Below are 18,696 nucleotides of genomic sequence, written 5' to 3' on the forward strand. Positions count from 1 at the left end.
GGCTTAAAACGGAGCAAGGGATGTGGACAGGCTCAGCTGGATTAACAGCTTTCAAAGCCAAACTCCAACGGTGCTGGCCTCCTGGGAGTGGTTCCTGTGGCCTCAGAGTCAGGCCTGGGGAAAGGGGGGCTACAGTCCTACCACGGCTCAACCAAGTACCCTGGGCCACAAAGGGACTATCAAAGGAGGCAACCAGGTGCCAAGAGTCATCAGGGAAGGAGAGGGTGACAGCCTTGCAGGAGGAAATAGCAGGATTCAGAAGCCAGACTGGGTCAGGCACAGTGGCTCATGCCTGTAATCCCAGCACTTGGGAGGCTGAGGTGGGTATACTGCCATGAGCTCACAGATTCGAGACCAGCCTGATCCTGAGTGAGACCCCCATCTCTAAAAATAGCTGGGCATTGTGGCAGGCACCTGTAGTCCCAGCTACTTGGGAGGCTGAGGCAAGAGAATCACTTAAGTCCAGGAGTTTGAGGTTGATGTGAGCCATGACCCCACAGCACTCTACCAAGGGTGACAAAATGAGACTCTGTCTCAAAAAAAAAAAAAAAGAAGAGGAAGCCATACTGACCCAAGGTGGAATCCTGCCTCCACTCCTTAGCGTTGGAGTTGAATCAAGTGATCCAGTCATGCTGAGCCTCCATTTCCTCTCTGTAAAAAGGGCTTTTAATACCTTACAGAGATAGAGATTTTCACTCATGCATCTGACATACACAACAGGGTCCCCAGCATATAAAGAGCAACAATTGTCAATATGGTCACCATCATGTTCTTTTTTTTTTTTTGACACAGAGCCTCAAGCTGTCACCCTGGGTAGAATGTTGTGGTATCACAGCTCACAGCAACCTCAACCTCCTGGGCTCAAGCGATTCTCCTGCCTCTGTCTCCCAAGTAGCTGGGACTACAGGCGCCCGCCACAACACCCGGCTATTTTTTTGATTGCAGCCGTCATTGTTGTTTGGCGGACCCGGGCTGGATGCAAACCCACCAGCTCAGGTGTATGTGGCTGGCGCCTTAGCCGCTTGAGCCACAGGTGCTGAGCCATCATCATATTATTTAGAAAAGACTTGGGAGAAAACCAATAGGCCTTCAAGCGTAATGCTGAAGAGCCTGGACTTTGGAACCAAGTTCAACTGGATCAGATCCTAACTCTGCCACTTGCTAGTTAGTTAGGTGACCCTGTTTAACCTTTCTGTGTCTGTTTCCTCACCTATAAAATAGGCAAAATAATAATACCTACCCCCTAGGGCTGCTGTGAGGACTAAATACGTTACTACAGGCGCAGCATTTATACAGTGTGTGTGTATGTGTGTGTGTGTGAGAGAGAGAACCAGGTATTATTCTAATGATTTGTTATATAAATAAAAATAAGATAAACCAGTAAAGAGTCTGGGAAACACAGATGTCCTTTACTGCAATCACAGAAACAGTGACCAATACCTATATTATTCTTTCATATCCACTACGATATTTAATCATTTCAGTGAAACCAAAAAAAAAAAAAGAAATAGAATCCCATGATGTCAAACTGAGGCATCGATTCTAAGGAAGGCCTCAGAACTCTCCTTTCTTAAAAGTTTCCTTTTAAGATAGAAGGAAGAAACAGGCCCTGGCTAATGGGAAGCACTGAATGAATAACCGTTTGTTCTTTCTGCAGCCCAAGTCTCTGCCCAAACAGCCAAGTTCTTCCCAGCAGAGCACATCCCCCCCGCGTGCCATCTTGAGAGGACAGCCAGCCAGAGAAGGCCAGAGACAGAGGCTAACACCAGGAAGGGCCGGGCCTTCCTGGAAAAGGGAGATTTAGGCCAACTTTCTAGGTTACTTTCCAACCCCTCAGCAACCATCAGCAGCATGGGCACCCCGGAGTACGGCCTAGAAACTCTGGGAAGCCCTGCTCTTCACATACCACCGTCTGTCTTAGAAAAAAGGCTTTTAGGAAGTGAAGCAATTGCTGCACACTCAGCTGGCTACTGCTGGAATCTCCTAACCAACCCAAAAGTCCACAAAGACCAACAGTAGGTATCTCCCCTGCTCCCCATGGGTGGTCCAAACCATTCTTCTCCATCCTCCCTCAAAACCTTCAAATCCTCTCAAGGGCCACCATCGGTGGTACCACCCACTACACAGCCACGAAGGCCAGACCTCCAGTACGACTCAACAATCAGCGACTATCTTCCTCTCCACTGCCACCTGTCTCATGCTGAGACATCCACACCCAGGCAGGCAGTTAGTCCATCCCAGAGCCACATTCGAGCAGCTCAGCAGCTTGTCCATGGTCACTCCACCCTGAAACAGATGCAAGACCCATGCAGTGGGCAGATCCTTGTATCCAGGAGCACCAGCTGAGACAGACAAGTGCATCATTTGGTCAGTACTACCTCTCTGCCACGACGGTGATCTCACCCAGTCCCAAGACTTCATAGAGTTGACTCCTCTCAAATTTATAATTAATTCCAGCCTCAATGTCTTCCCTGAACTCCAGGCATGTAGATATCTAGGAGGCACCTCAAGCTGACAAGTACAAAACTACCCCCACTGCTCATTCCACTCCCCCCAGAGTCCTGTTGTAATTCCATAAAAAAGACCTCAGGGCCTTTGCACCTGCTGTTTCTAAACCTCCTGAGAGAGGCTTTCCTTATAAAATAGCAACCACTCCTCCCTCAGGCTCTATTCCCTTTCCCTATTTTACTTTTTTCCCAGCCCTGAAGTCTACCTGCTGTTATACTTTTGTTTATATGTCTATCTTCCCCCACCCAATGTAAGCTCCATGAGAGAAGAAACTGTGGGGTACATCAACATCCCCAGCACACAGTGTCTGACAAACAGTAAGAGCTGTATAAACTGCGTGTGCTGAATGAATCAGTTAATTGGTTAATTAACTGGAGGCCAGGTGGACAAAGAAAGGGTCAAAAAACAAAATCCCATCTGGGGCCTAACTGACAGTTTTTGAGAAGTACTGAAGCCCAGCTGGGAAGTCACTGGGAGCTGCTTGGCAAAATTAGGCTGGGCTTCCAGCTTCTCTCTCCTCCTTCACCCCTCTCTGTTTGGTTTCACAATGTTTCGAAACCAATGGTGTATCAAAGTCCAGAGCTGAGGGATGAGAATTTCAGGGAAAAGGGAACCGGGCTACAGGTGGCAGGGAGACAGTGGGAACTGCGTCAGCTTCTGCCACCCGGCACCACTGAGCCAGCTGGACACACAGCAGCAGCAGTCACTCACTGAGCCTTGACCAAGCACCAGTCACCAAGCTGGACACTGTCCACCTCTACCTCACTTCATCCTTAGGACAACCTGTGATACAGTCCCAGGGACAGTGCCTCTAACCTGGGGCCAGGTCCTGACGTCAACAGGGTGGGGACGGGGGGTTGTGCTTAAGCAGAACGAACGCTGAACGCACGTAAGCATTTGTTGACAAAGGACACACCGCCCCTTAAGCCCAGCACTGGGACAGGTGAAATAAGGGGCTAGTGGCTCACATTGGCTCAAGAGCCACACTGTGTGAAAAATAAGAACTATGCGTCCCTGAAACCACACTCACCACACTTAGGACAAGCACCAGGAAACCAACCAGAAAGACCAGATGCATGTTTCCAATCTTGCATTCCCTCTGAGCTAAATCTGTACAAACAGCAGTAATGAGCAGAGCTGGAATCTGACCTGATGTGCTGAGCCAGACTCAGGCCTTTCCATCCAATGACAACATCCCAGCCCTGTGGACAGAAACCTCCCATCTTCCATGGGTGGGTCCCACGTGCCTGTTGGAAGCCAAGGGTAAGTATGCATCTTCTGGAGCAAGCTTTGGAGTCCACCGGGGCCTTCCACAGCAGTCCCCTAAGGGTTGCCATTCCCCATCCTACTGATGGGGGAAGCTCAAAGAGGTAAGAGACTTGACGGAGGCCAAGAGGAGGACCAGAGGTGACCCAGGCCCTGGGCTAATTCTACAACTCAACACAATTTGCCTCCTGCTCCTGTGTTAATTGATCTTTGACTCTGCTTTTTTTCAATACCCCCCCCCCTTTCCACCATTTATAAAAAGTAGGACCAGGCTAGGAGGCTATACACCAGGAATCTAATAGGTAATAGTCACTGCGCAGAACTTTTAGTGGTTAGAGGTAAGCAGAGGAGTAGGAAGAAGATCAGTTTACAAAATTCTACAATCTATTTTGGTTCTTCAAAAACACTACTTGCCACTCATAGCCACGCCATCTAGTCTCTTCTTCCTCCTTAGTAAAAGGACCCTTAGGCCAACTGGGGTGGCTTATGCCTGTACTCATAGCACTTTGGGAGACCCAGGCAGGAGTATCACTTGAGGTCAGGAGTTTGAGATCAGCCTAAGCAAGAGCAAGACCTGTCTCTAACAAAATAGAAAAGGTATCTGAGGGCGGCACCTGTGGCTCAGTGAGTAGGGCGCCAGCCCCATATACCGAGGGTGGCGGGCTCAAACCCAGCTCCAGCCAAAACGGCAACCAAAAAAAAAAAGTATCCGAGTGTCATGGCACAAGCTGTAATCCTAACTACTAGGGAGGCCGAGGCGGGACAATCACTTGAGCCCAGGAGCTTGAGGTTGCAATGAGTCCGATGACACCACTGCACTCCAGCCCGAGCGACAGAAAGACACCATGTCTCAAAAATAAAATAAAATGAAATAAAAATAAAAGAAAAGATCCTTTTTTAAATTTTATATATCACACCTGGGACTAAACAGCCACACTTCTCAGCCTATCTTGCAACTAGGTGTGTGCAAGTGACTAAGTCACAACCAGTGAGATACAAACAGAAACGTTCTGTTGAACTTTCAGGAACGCTGCTCAGAGCAGGCTGGTGCAGCAGGGAAGGACTTCTCTTTACTCTCACCTTTCCTCCCACCAACGAATGGCTCAGACGTGAGGGCTGGAGCCCCAGGAGGCCTCTAGGAGCTGTAAACTGCTACCTTGCTTATTTTTATGTGAGAGAGAAACAAAATTTTACATCACTTTAGCCTCTGTTAGATGGTTGTTCATCTAATTTGTTGTTACTGTTGCTGTTATTTGCAACCAAAGCTGATCCTAACTATTACAAGCCCAAAGCAAAACTAAAACAGCAACAAAACCCTGCCCCCCCAATCCCAACCAACTCCATAAAAAACATCTGTCCAGATAAAAATCCAACATTCCAACAAATTGATCTGTTTTACATTTGACTGTCCAGAACTTATTAAGACTATCATCTCTATCACTGGCTCCAAAGAACATACAATCAAGCTACCCTATCTTTTTCTAATTAAAAGAAACATTTCTGCTAGTGTCACAGGAGGATCGACCAGGGGCCTTCATGCACTGGGGGCTGGGAAGGTGAGGAAAGCAAGCTGAAACTCCTACGTGGAAGGAAGAGAGCACACAGCACTGTTCATCTTTACTATTTTTCTTCTTTCTCTTCTACAGCAAAAGATTTGTGCTTATCAAATACAAACTGTGCTGACCACTAGAGCCTTCAGTCCCACTGTCATGGGGGAAAGAGATTCCGTCCATTATCCCCAAACAAAACCCACAAATCTAACCTCAGTGTTTTTGAAATAATTGCAAAGGGGACTCCTAAAGAAATCCTGAATATACAAAAAAGAAAAAAAAATGTTTTATGAGTGCCTCTTGTGGGTGCATAGTATTTGGGGGATTGCTTATCAACCCACTTAATCCATATTAAAGAAAAATAATAATAATATGAACTAAGTCTTATTATTACCCTGTAACCTATAAGAAGACTTGGGTTTGGAGAGGTTAAAGGATTTGTCTGAGGTCAAATGACTAGTGACATTCTTCTTGTTGAAAGAATTGGGAAGGGAAGAGAGAAAAGTCCTCCTTCTATCTTTCTACATGTGTATGATCTAAATTTTATGCAACTATGTATGCACATCAATTTGATAATTTAATTTTATCCCTTAACAAAGTAATAATAAAGTTATTTTTCATGGCTCTGAAAAGGGAAAAGTAATTGACTTATATGCAAATGAGGTCACAAGGGCTACCCAATGAACACAGTTGTGAGAGGCTCACCTGACCCAAGAAGATGAGCCCGTATCCTCCAGGCATGGGTAGAGATGCTGGACAAGGCTGGGCAGGCAGGACCTGACCACCACCAAGCTGCCCCCTCCCCCCCGCTCCTCCCTACTAGCACCTGTGGCTCTCAGCAGGGGGCCTGCACCTCAGACAGCAGGCCCAGCGCCCATGCTGTGCTCAAAGCCACCACATGACAGGGTCAGCCTGTGTTCCCGCAGCATGCTACCAGAAAGTGATAGGAAATCATATATGGACAAGTTAAAATTCTGCTTTAGATTCACTTCCAAAGCACTTTTCATTTGCAGGTCTGAGAAAGGTAAAAATGAGACCTGCCGCATTTGTTCCCTCTCTGAAATCATCAACTAAAGCCCCCAAGGCCAAAACTATTAGAAATCATCATAAAGGGAATGTCTTCCATTATTCCTTCCAACAAAAACTCAAAGTCTACATACCAAATTTCTCAAACACTTGCTCTGTTTTTTTTTGTTTTGTTTTGCTGGGGGAAGGGGAGGGAGCTCCGTGTCACATGTTAGCAACAATATGGAAATTCCTGCCCCCTCCATATCAGGACCAAGATGCACGTGTTGCCTGGTGGTCCTTCCTTGTAGAGCAAGACTCTTCTGGGATCTCACTGGTCCTCAGCCTTTCCTGGCTATGATATCTCAAGGGGATTCCAAGGCTCATCCAAATCAAGCCGTTGTCATGGAACCCTGTTGCAAACCTTGACAAAGGTCCTTGAAAGTCTTTCCTCTAAATCACCCCATGCTAACCCTTGTGCTGATCAGTGTACACTTTGTGTGCGCTGGACAACAGAGAATGACAGTGACTAGCTGGCCCAACAAAACCCTAAGTCAGGGGTTCTCAAACTGCAGCCCGTGGGCCACGTGAAGCAGTGTGATTGTATTTGTTCCTGTTTTGTTTTTCTTTTTTTTTGGCCGGGGCTGGGTTTGAACCCGCCACCTCCGGCATATGGGACCGGCGCCCTACTCCTTGAGCCACAGGCGCCGCCCCCTGTTTTGTTTTTTACTTCAAAATAAGATATGTGCAGTGTGCATAGGAATTTGTTCATAGTTGTTTTTTTTTAACTATAGTCCGGCCTCCAGCAGTCTGAAGGACAGTGAACTGGCCCCTGTTAAAAAAGTTTGAGGACCCCTGCCTAAGTCATGGGGTGTCAGGGCCCACATGGACCCCAGCAATGGCTTAAAACAAGTGAGGAAATAAACTCCAACATTAAGGATCTTACTCCAAGTCACCTGGCTGGGAGAGGCAGCTCTGGCCCCAGAATCCAGTTCTCCACAGTCTAGAACCAGGGCTCTCTTAACAACACACTGCCTCGCCTTTCCTTGCTCTCCTAGAAGGTGGGCCTGTGCCGGCTCAGCCCCTAGGCTGTCCTTTCCCCTTGCCACCGCAGGGAACCCACAGAAGCCCTGTCACGGCAAGCAGAGGACACTCACTTGTGGGAGGCCACCCTAGCTGCGGAAAGGATGGGCTTGGGTTCGTTTTACTCTGTCCTACCTTCAGCTTCTCAATCAGCATCAAAGACGGACCTACTACCCTCACATTCCAACTCAGGCCCAGCCGAGGCTCATAGCCACAGCCAGAAAGGCACACAGGACACTGCCCTCTGGAGCCGGAGGTCCAGGGTTGGGTACCTTCCTGGACTGACGTGGAGCTGCTTGCAGCTTTACCTGGACCCCTACATACCTGTTCCAGCCAGCTTCCCTTCCCAGGCTGGCGTGTCCTCTAAGGGAATCAGTTTTCCAAGTGTCTACCTCAATAAACCTCTGTTGACTGTTACCCTGAGCTGAGCACTGAGGGGATATGGTGATAAGACATGAACCAGGCTTGGCGCCCGTAGTACAGTGGTTATGGCCCCGGCCACATATACCGAGGCTGGCAGGTTCAAACCCAGCCTGGGCCAGCTAAGCAACAATGACAACTGCAACAGAAAAATAGCCAGGCATTGTGGCGGTGCCTGTAGTCCCAGCTACTTGGGAGGCTGAGGCAAAAGAATTGCTTAAACCCAAGAGCTGAAGGTTGCTGTGAGCTGTGACACAGTGGCACTCCACCTAGGGCAGCACAGTGACACTCTGTCTCAAAAAAAAAAATAAAGACATGAACCTTCTACAATGACCTTGTCACCCACCAAGGAAGACAGACCTCTGAACAGCTGTAATGCAGGGCTGCGGTGGAAAGACAGGGTTGGTGCTGTGGGAACCGAGAGAAAGATGTGGTGTATTCCAGATTTACAGAGCAGAAAAGACAGCGACTTCAGGGAGAATGTGCCTTTTGTGTGCAGCCTTTTGAAGGCTGCGTGGGGAGCAGGATTTCCATAAACTGGGGGGAATGAGCATTCCAGCAAGAAGAAAGGCATGATCAAAATCAGGGAGGGAAGAAGGCACAGGAGGGGCTGTCTTGGGAACACCCGGCCAGCTGCCTCCTGGGAAGTCTGGAGCAATGTGGAAGAACACTGGGGAGCATTAAGTCAAGGCCCCACATGGTAGCCAAGGCACCCCTCAGAGTCTACCAGTGTCAGCAGGGCACGAAAGGCTTCCAATGCCAGACTGAGAAATGCAAACTGAGCTGCAGAGAGGGCGGGGAGTCCTGGAGGCATGGGGGAGGGCGGGAGACCAGGAACAGAAGGCTCTCTGGTGGGCACTGAGCTTGACCTTTGTCGTCAAGGCCTCCTTGATGCCAACTCTTGGCATCTGCTCTCCCTGCTCCGTGTGTCGTGTCCATTTCTGTGGCCATCCCGGGATCTGACCATCTGCACGGTGACTAACACCCACCTCATCTGACCCTGTGGCACACGTGTGTGCCCTGGTGGCCTCTGGCATTCACCAGCCCTGCCTCCCGCTCAGAGGCCAGCAGGCACAAATCTGTAGTTGAACTGGTTGCCAACTTTTAAAACATTAGGGGGCATCACATAAAAAAAAGGTGGGATTCCTGATGCTATACTTCTACATGACAACAAAGAGGCTGACTGTCTGCTGACCCCTTTAGGCAGAGCCCTGCAGCCTCCAGTTACCCCTATCCGCACCTCTTTTAATCTCTAAAGCTGAAAACAAGTAGCCACCACCCATTTACTACTTCACCAGGCTACCTACTACACCGAAAGACCTCTGAGTTTGCAACACCCAGCTAACTACACTGAGCTCAGATTTATGGACACGAGAGATTCTTAAGCCTTCCAGTCCCAGGTGCTAACCCTTCACCCAGACCCCACAGCCTGCCCACAAGATCCAGCACCAACAGCGCAACACCTCACTTATTCCCATATACTACTCTCAAACTCTGCCAGATGGCACTGCTGAAAGAACTCGGAAAGCCCCTCAGGGGAATTGGGCACCAAGCCTAGAAGACATCTGATACACCTGTCCTTTCCTTTCTATTACCATAGAATTCTGTAAACTCGACTCTTCCTGACTGCCTACCGTGCATCAGGCCTTCCAAGCAGGGCTCAAGAAACACAGATGAATGAGATGGGATCCCTGCCTCCCCAGGTCTGCTGGACCTGGAAAACCTCCAGGTAGCCTTGGCTCAGATGCCGCTCAGAATGAATGAAATGACAGCACAGCTCAGGCGTGAAACTCAGCAATCCACACACATTCTACAACCAAATGTTCGACACTCCCCAGCCAGCCAATAAGGCCACACGCAGTGTTTTTCGGAACAGGGTAGATGTACAGGGCCCAACACTTATTCTCATGAGTATTAGCTGTTTGTGGCAAATGCAAGGAAACTGACTCCACTGCTTTGATCTTGTTTTGTTTTGTTCTTTTGAGACACAGTCTCAAGCTGTCACCCTGGGTAGAGTGCTACGGCATCATAGCTCACAGCAACCTCAAACTCTTGGGCTTACACGACTCTCTTGCCTCAGCCTCCCAAGTAGCTGGGACTATAGGTGCCCACCACAGTGGCAGCTATTTTTTGGTTGCACTGCAGTTGTCATTGTTGTTTTAGCAGGCCCAAGCTGGGCTCAAACCCACCAGCCTCAGTGTATGTGGCCGGTGCCCTACTCACTGCTTTGATCTTATAGAAAGGGTGAAAGAGAAAGGTCAGTCAAGGTATAAAAATAGAAAAGAAATCTGGCCAGGCGCAGTGGCTCACACCTGTAATCCTAGCACTCTGGGAAACTGACGTGGGATGATCCCTTGAACTCAGGAGTTGGAGACCAGACTGAGCTAGAGTGAGACCGCCCCCATCTCTACTAAAAACAGTAAAATTAGCCAAGCATGATGGCAGGTGCCTGTAATCCCAGCTACTCAAGAGGCACCTTTAGCCCAGAAGTGTAAAGGCTGCTGTGAGCTAGGCTGACACCACGGCACTTTAGTCTGGGCAACAGAGTAAGACTCTGCCTCAAAAAAAAAAAAAAAAGGAAAGAAAAATCTAAGTGTGGTTCCTGTCTTCAATAAGCAAACAGTCTTGCTAGGGAGCAAAACAAGGAACCCACAGACTAATGAAGTCGCTAACTACTATAAGTGAGAGAGGACTGGGAACACGGGTTGGGGGCTGAGTGAGGAGTGTGCCAAGGCTGGGTTTTCAAAGAGGATTTTTAGACTGGCCAGGTGGCCTGAGAAGGCACATACATATAATCAAAATTCTGGTTTTGACCAAAAAAGTTGTAAATCTAATAAAACTACAATTAAAGAAAGTATAGGAGATATGAATCCCACTTCAATAAGAGCAAAGCTGGGGGAAACTGACTTAGCCACAGATTCCGCCTGGCACTTGGAAAGACAGCTCTTCATGTCTAAGTGATCACACAAATGAACGCAGGGGCACGCGTATCAGGGAAATTCCTCGTGATTATTAGAATGGAAAGAAAAGACCAGAGGAGGAGGAAGCAAGAGTGTTAACTACCAGCAGGCACCCTCGGGTTTAAGTTCTGGCAAAAGCAACAGCCCGATTTGTTCCAGCTGGGGAGACCTCCAGCTGAATCTCTGCTGAAAGACCCCCATTTTTCTCTGCTTTCTCTTACCCTTACTTTCTTCTGCAAAGCCTACTCACCTTATCCAAATGAGGAACTTGACACCTTATAACACGAAGCCATTTGTACCTCCCTAAGAAGTAAATCAACCCGTGCCATTTGGACAAAATTACTAACAGCATTTCCCCACCAACCTATCCCACACTTTAATTCAGCCCCGTCCTGTGCTGTGTGAGGTCAGATCTTCAAATCCCTCTCCCCAGGCCCCTTTACACCACCAGGCCCATCTCCACTAGCTTCCACTACTTCCTCCAGCACCTTCCCAGGAAGGGTCCGCAGGTGGTCTCTTTCAGCCTCTTCCACACTTCCTCTCACACACACACACACACAAGAATGCTTCTCCCAAACCAAAATCCATAAATAAAATGAGCCTACGGTGCTCGAGGGCTAAAGCAAGGACAGAGGTCTGGAAGCCTCTGTCACTTGGTCTCAGGGATGCCCCACCTCTACCCTTACTACAGAGTCTAAAAGAAGCACTATTGAAATCAAATATCTCCATTTTATAGGTGTGAAATCAGAACACCAGAGAGGGAAAGTGCCTGGCCTCAGGACACACGGTTTGATAGAAACAGGCCCAAAGCCAAATTTCTAGACTCAACAGACCAGCAGTTCTTTTCACAGCCCTATACTACATCTTAATCATCTTGGTTTTTTGTTTTTTTTAGACAGGGTCTCAAGCTGTCGCCCTGGGTAGAGTGCTATGTTGTCACAGCTCACAGCAACCTCAAACTCTTGGGCTTATGCGATTCTCTTGCCTCAGCCTCCCAAGTAGCTGGGACTACAGGCGCCCACCACAAGGCCCAGCTATTTTTGTTTTTGTTGTTGCAGTTGTCCTTGTTGTTTTATCTGGCCTGGGCTGGGTTCGAACCCACCAGCCTCCATGTATGTGGCCAGCACCCCACGGACTGAGGTATAGGTGCTGCCCATCTTAATCATCTTATGCAGCCAACCCTTAAGGTTACTATGTGCCCAGGGCATCCCTAAGCCCTCCACATAAATTAGCATTAGAATTCTCATAACAATCTTAAGAAGTAAGTTGTATTATTCTCTCCATTTTACAGAACAGGAAACTGAGGCACAGAGACTAAATAACTTGGCTACGGTTCCCCAGCTGGTAAGCAGCAGAGCAGGAGTCTGAACCCAGGCAGCCTGGCTCAGTGCCCTGGGTTCTTAAGCAATTGGCCAGAAGGAGTCACTTGTTGCCTTCGGGCAGAAATAGGAACACTACGTTTTAACCATTTGAGAAATTACATACACCAAGTCTCTTTAAAAGCACAGCAAAGTCCCATAAAAATGAAAAAAAAACAAAAAACAATTCCACCGGAGACTGCCATGAAAGGCCCAGTGTGCTAGACCCACATTAAAGCACGTTTGTTCCTTGTTCCGCCTTTCTGTTCCCAGGGCTGCGTGGCTTGGGGCTGGGGGTGCGGTGCATGTTAATCTACACAATGGCCTTGAAGGGCGGCTGGGGCAATTACCTAACAGGCCTAAATTCTGCAAACTAGTTTTGGTTTCATTCTCACCCCTGATGCCCCAAACCTTGGTCTTCTACAACAACTACTAGAAATGGCCTACATATAAAACCTGACCTTTTGTTAAAAGTTCTGGCTGTGGCCAGCCTATCCTCCAACCATGGAAAAATAAAATTCCCCACCCTCTCTATCAAAAAAAAAAAAACCTCCCTGGTAGCCAGCCTGCACCTTTGAGCCGCCAAGCTCAGGGTAGAGGTGGGGCATCCCTGAGACCAAGTGACAGTATCTGAGGATACTTCTTCACCCAACACAGGCACATGCCACTCAAAATAAACTCAGATAATCCGAGGTGAATTGTCCAAATCCCTCGCTTCTTCATCTTTTCATTCACCTGCCCACAGGCTGATCTTAGCTCGTTCATATGTCTCACCATTGAGGAAAGGAAGAACAGTTAGGGTGTCCAGCACCGAGGCCCAGCTCAGTCCATGGTGCTTCCAGAAGAGCCAAGCTAGAAGCCAACGAATGCAGAGCTAACACAGTGTGATTTTCAAGGGTCTGCAACCAGCGCTGCTCAGCCGCTGACCCACTCAGGTAACTGAGCTGTGACTGGCTGCAATCTGAGACTCACTCCTTACCCAGACTGCGCCAAGCTCAGTTACGAAACCTCCAACGTGAGCTTCACAGTTGACAGGCTCACAGGGGTTCTCAAAAGCCCAGGGAGCTCTAAATGTCCTAAGAAGGAAAAGAGGCCACACCAAACAAGAGACACTCCCATAACAGCAAGGAACAAAGACCATCCCCACTCCTCACGCCAACACCCCCCCCACCACCACCACCATCAAAAACTACAGAATGTCAGTGCCCAAGCTGAGACAAAACTGACTCAGATCTGTCCACCTCGACATTTGCATGATGGGTTCTGACGTTTGGCTACCACCTAACAGTCACCAAGTAAGGCGCAGGGTGGAGACATCCCCACAAAGCAATTATTTATTGTCTTTGGATCACCGCTGGCCTAAAATCTCCTGAAATTTTACCAAACTCATCTCCGTAAAACAAAGGAAAAAGACCACTGTAAATTACAATACAACCAGTATCCCAGGATATGCCTATATTTTGTATTTTATATTAATATTAGACCCACACAGAAATAGGGTGATTTCAGAAATAATGCTGTTTTGATAGCCACATGACAAAAAAAGATTTATTTCACTTTATTCTACTTCTTATCACAAATACACAGTTCCTTTCCCTTTAACAAAAATATCCCTCTTTTAAACAATATGTGATACAAAGCAAATATAACAGGGTACCAAAACAAATCTTTCCTGCAAAATTTATGGTTCCTCTTCTGGCCCCAGTTGCACACAGCACCACCACCCAGGCCTATCACTATGTACACAGCACAGGCGACTAAGTCTAAAGAACAGCATTAATCTCTCAACTGTGTGCAGCATGATAGGGTATGCTTAGATGCTGGTTTTTAAAAGCAAATCAGCTTTCCTCAAATTATGAAGATAAATAATGAGGAGGGGAAAGCTGACGGCATTCAGTACAATAGAGGGAAACAACCAAAAAGCTAAATGTTCCTAAGTCTCAGGGTGATGTCTTGGCATGGGTAGCACACCATTCATACCCTGGCAAAATGTCCATCACAACATTTGTTCAACCCTTAACGTGGGTCACCCTAATTTTATTTTTTAAACTCTGGGCAAATGAGTTTGCTGAACAGTCAACTCGGGGAATAGGGCCCCTTTCTGAAAGCTCCTTGGTCCTCTCTAACACAGTTAACTCCACCCAGGCTCAGAGAAAGGAGGCAGTTTTTTTTTGCAGGGGTGCTATGGAGGGGCAGATGCTAGACGGGTGGACTAGAGGTCTCCAGCCAGGGCAGGCGTGTCACTGTCCATCTGCTGGGTAGAAGAGGGTGAATCAGCAAGGAAGGATGTTTCCCCTCCACTAAAAATCCTTCTCTGGGCCAGGCGTGGTGGCTTACCCCGGTAATACTAGCACTCTAGGAGGCCGAGGCAGGTGGATTGCCTGAGCTCACGGGTTTGAGAACAGCCTGAGCGAGAGCCAGACCTCGTCTCTAAAAATAGCCGGGGTGAGGGCAACAAAGTGAGACTCTGTCAAGAAAGAAGGGAGAGACAGAAAGAAAGTCCTTCTCTGCTGCTCTTGTAAAGGCCAAGTCCCACCAAGCCCCTGCCACCTCCATGTTCCTAAACGCAGGGTATCCTACAGGCGGGAAAAGAGCACTGAGATTAAGAGGTAACAATTTACATTTCCAGCAGCCCAGAAGGACAGGATGGATGGCCTCACTCCACTGACCACAGGCCCCCCTGCAAGGACCTACACACACACACACACACACACACACACCCTTGCACATGAGCCAAGGAAGTGTGGAGAGAAGGTAACCCAATACCCCTGCCCGCCTCTCCACCATCCGGGAAAGGCAGGGGAAAGGAAGGCTTCCATTCCATCCTCCCAGGTATCTAAACCCTCCGTAAGCAGTTGCCAGTTTCCGTTTGCATGGACGACCTCAGATCAATTTGTACCTGGGAGAAAACAAAGCAGGAAATAAGAGGGGCTGTCACTTACCCAAATCCAAAGCTCATCAAGTCTAACAAGGCAGCGCCACCTCCCTCCAGCCTCCAAGTTCAGAAGGAGGAATTTGCTGGCTGGGGCTCCCGGGGCCCCTCCCGCTCCCTGGCACTGACAAAGGATCCTGTTTTCACTGAACCTGTTTCCCTGTGCCTGTTTCTAGTCTCCAAGGGGGTTATATTTATATTTTTAATTGGTTACTTTTTATAGTAATTTTTTTAAGTAATATTATTTATTTGTACATGGTGAGAAAAAGAATCTAAACAATGAAAAGTCTCTCTCCTCCCTCAGGCCCCTGCAATCCCAGTCTCTCATCCCAGGGGCCTCACTTTTAAGATCCTTCCTGAGATGAAGGCCCAGGGCTTCACAGCCACCCCTGCCCCCTCCCACCCCGACCTCAGCAGAGCTGGCACGTCCTCATCCTCATTCAGCACCGTCCCCCAGTATGCAGCCTGTGCTTGGCACCATGCTAGCACTTTGAAAAATGGACTCTCAACAACTTGTTGAAAAAAGGAAAGATTTGGACAGTTTCTAGACTGTAAAGGGTTACAAAACCCTTTGCATATGTACGTAATAAAAATGACTAGAAAGATATATACTAAAGCATTAAATGATAACACTACTTAAAAGGATGATGGATTATTTTTTGTTTCAGTTGTATGCCTCCCCTCCATTTTCCAAGTTTCACATAAATGAGCATAAAGTCCTTCTAACATCAGAACTAAATCCCACTCACATGTGCATGCACATCCAGCTCCTCACCCCAGCAGGGCAGATCCATTATTTTTTGTGCATTTTGGTTTTGTTCCATATCTGTGCAGGAACTAATTTCCGTTTCTAAAGTACTTTATAGTTGATAAACTACTTTGAAAAACGTCACAGGAGTCGAGATGGTCCTATGACTTTCTGCTAAGCCTGGCGTCACTGCCCAGAAGTCCACAGAAACCGTGATGCACTACACTGTCCTCACCCTTGTCCCTTGTCCATCCCTACACTCTGCAGCTGGTGAGTCCCAGGTCTATGCAAGGTCCACAGAGCACTTTCACAGGCGTGCTGTATGCAGGTGGGGCGAGCAGGTGGCCTTCCCCTCACAGAGGAGGAGACCGAGGATCAGCAAGGTCCTGCCCAGTGTGTCTAGAACTCAGATACCACTCCCCACTGGGCATGATCCAAAGCCAAAAGCAAAAGAGGTAGCCACTCCCACTAAGTTACATCTCCCTGTATGTTTGTCACTCTTGTATCACAGACATTTTTTTGTTTGTTTGTTTGTTTTTTGTAGAGACAGAGTCTCACTTTATGGCCCTCGGTAGAGTGCCGTGGCATCACAGCTCACAGCAACCTCCAACTCCTGGGCCTAAGCGATTCTCTTGCCTCAGCCTCCCGAATAGCTGGGACTACAGGCGCCTGCCACAACGCCCGGCTATATTTTGGTTGCAGTTTGGCCGGGGCCAGGTTTGAACTCGCCACCCTCGGTATATGGCTGGCACCTTACCGACTGAGCCACAGGCGCTGCCCGTATCACAGACATTTTTATAGCAATGTACAAGGCTCCAGGCATCCTTTCCTTTATTTAGCCCTGTAAGGAACGTTATTATATCACCATCTTACAGGTGAGAGACCTAAAGTTCAGTGACAAGCTCAGAATCCCAGTGTCCCAGGTGCTACTGCCCGTCCAGGACAACTGACACCCACACCCAACTTTCTGTCCCCAAGCATTCCTACTGACCCTACCAGACTGATGTGCATAAATGTCATCACCTAAAAAGGTCCCAGTCATGTGCTGTTTCCTATACGATAGTGGTGATTCCATGGTAGGGACAGTGGCCTAGAATCAAATCTAGGATAACCATCTAACATCTCTGTGACCTTGAACAAGTTTTCTAACTTTCCTTTTTTTATAGACAGAGTCTCACTATGTCACCCTTGATAGAGTGCCGTGGCGTCACAGCTCACAGCAACCTCAAACTCTTGGGCTTAAGTGATTCTCTGGCCTCAGTCTCCCTAATAACTGGGACTACAGGCGCTTGCTACAACACTCAGCTATTTTTTTGTTGAAGTTGTCATTGTTGTTTAGCTGGACCAGGCCAGGTTCGAACCCACCAGCCTCGGTATATATGGCTGGGGCTCTACCCAGTGAGCTACAGGCGCCGCCCAAGTTTTTTAACTTTCTTTAAAGGTTTCCACCTATAAAAATGGGGAAATAATAGATGGTCCCTACCTAGCTGCTTGTGTTGTGCATTCTTTTTTTTTTTTAAAGTGAAAAATAAATCTTTCACTTTAATAATAAAAAAAATCAATAGTCCATTTAATAAATGGACAAAAATCTGAACAGGCAGTAGTGCAAGGAAGATATACAAATGGCTGATAAACAAATGATCAATATCATTAATCACCAAAGAAATGCAAATCTAAATCATGAAATGCCACTTCACACCCACTAGGGCGGCTATAATCGGTTCATCTTTGAAGTAGTTATCCCATAATAAATAAAAATGTCTGTCCATAAAAAAAAAAAAACTTGTATACAATGTTCACAATAGCATTATTCATAATATCCAAAAAGTGAGACTCGGCGCCTGTGGCTCAAGAGGCTGAGGCACCAGCCACATAACCTGAGCTGGCGGGTTTGAATCCAGTCCAGGCCCACCAAACAACAATGATGGCTGCAACCAAAAAATAGCTGGGCGTTGTGGGAGGCAGAGGCAGGAGAATCGCTTGAGCACAGGAGTTGAAGTTTGTTGTGAGCTGTGATGCCACAGCACTCTACCCAGGGCAACAGCTTGAGGCTCTGTCTCAAAAAAAATAAATAAATAAATAAAAAGTAAAAAATAAAAATAACAATAAACATAAACATAATATCCAAAAAGTGAAAACAACTTAAATGTCCATTAACTGATGAATAAACAAAATGTGGTAATAAATATAACAGGTTATTCATCCATAAAAACAAAAAGTACGGATATATGTTATAGATGGATGAATCTTGAAAACATTTTAAGGCTCGGTGCCTGTAGCTCAATGCCTAGGGCACCAGCCACATACACCAGAACTGGTAGGTCCAAATCCAGCCCAGGCCTGCCAAACAACAACTACAACCAAAAAATAGCCGGATGTTGTGGCGGGCACCTGTGAAAAAAAAAAAAAAATTAAGTTAAAAGAACCCAGACCATATATTATATAGCTATTTTGTGTGTGTGTGTGTGTGTTGTGCATTCTTTAAGGTTATATATACACACAGGGTGCCCATAAAGTTTGTGTCCAATTTTATTTTTTTTCTTTGTATTGTTTTGTTTTTGTTGTTGTCGTTGTTGTTGTTGTTGTATGTCTGCAATTTTCTTTTTCTTTTTCTTTTTTTTTCTGGAGAGAGAGTCTTATTATGTTGCCTTCAATAGAATACCATGGTGTATTGCTCACTGCAACCTCAAACTCTTGAGCTTAAGCAATTCTCTTGCCTCAGCCTTCCAAGTAGCTGGGACTACAGGCACCTGCCACAACACCCAGCTATTTTTTTGTTGCAGTTGTCATGGGTTGTTTAACTGGTCTAGGTTGGGTTCAAAACTACCAGCCTCGATTTATGTGGCTGGTGCCATAACCACGTGTG

The 18,696-nt window shown here is 47.2% G+C and overlaps 1 protein-coding gene across 1 annotated transcript in view; it reads right to left on the minus strand.

The window, feature by feature from the left end:
- The window catches only part of PTPRJ (protein tyrosine phosphatase receptor type J), a 172,347-nt gene that overhangs the window by 119,912 nt on the left and 33,739 nt on the right, over window positions 1-18,696 (minus strand). The gene's annotated exons all lie outside the window — the stretch shown is intronic.

This window comes from Nycticebus coucang, chromosome 14 (assembly GCF_027406575.1).
Source record: "Nycticebus coucang isolate mNycCou1 chromosome 14, mNycCou1.pri, whole genome shotgun sequence".
Classification (NCBI taxonomy): Eukaryota; Metazoa; Chordata; class Mammalia; order Primates; family Lorisidae; genus Nycticebus; species Nycticebus coucang.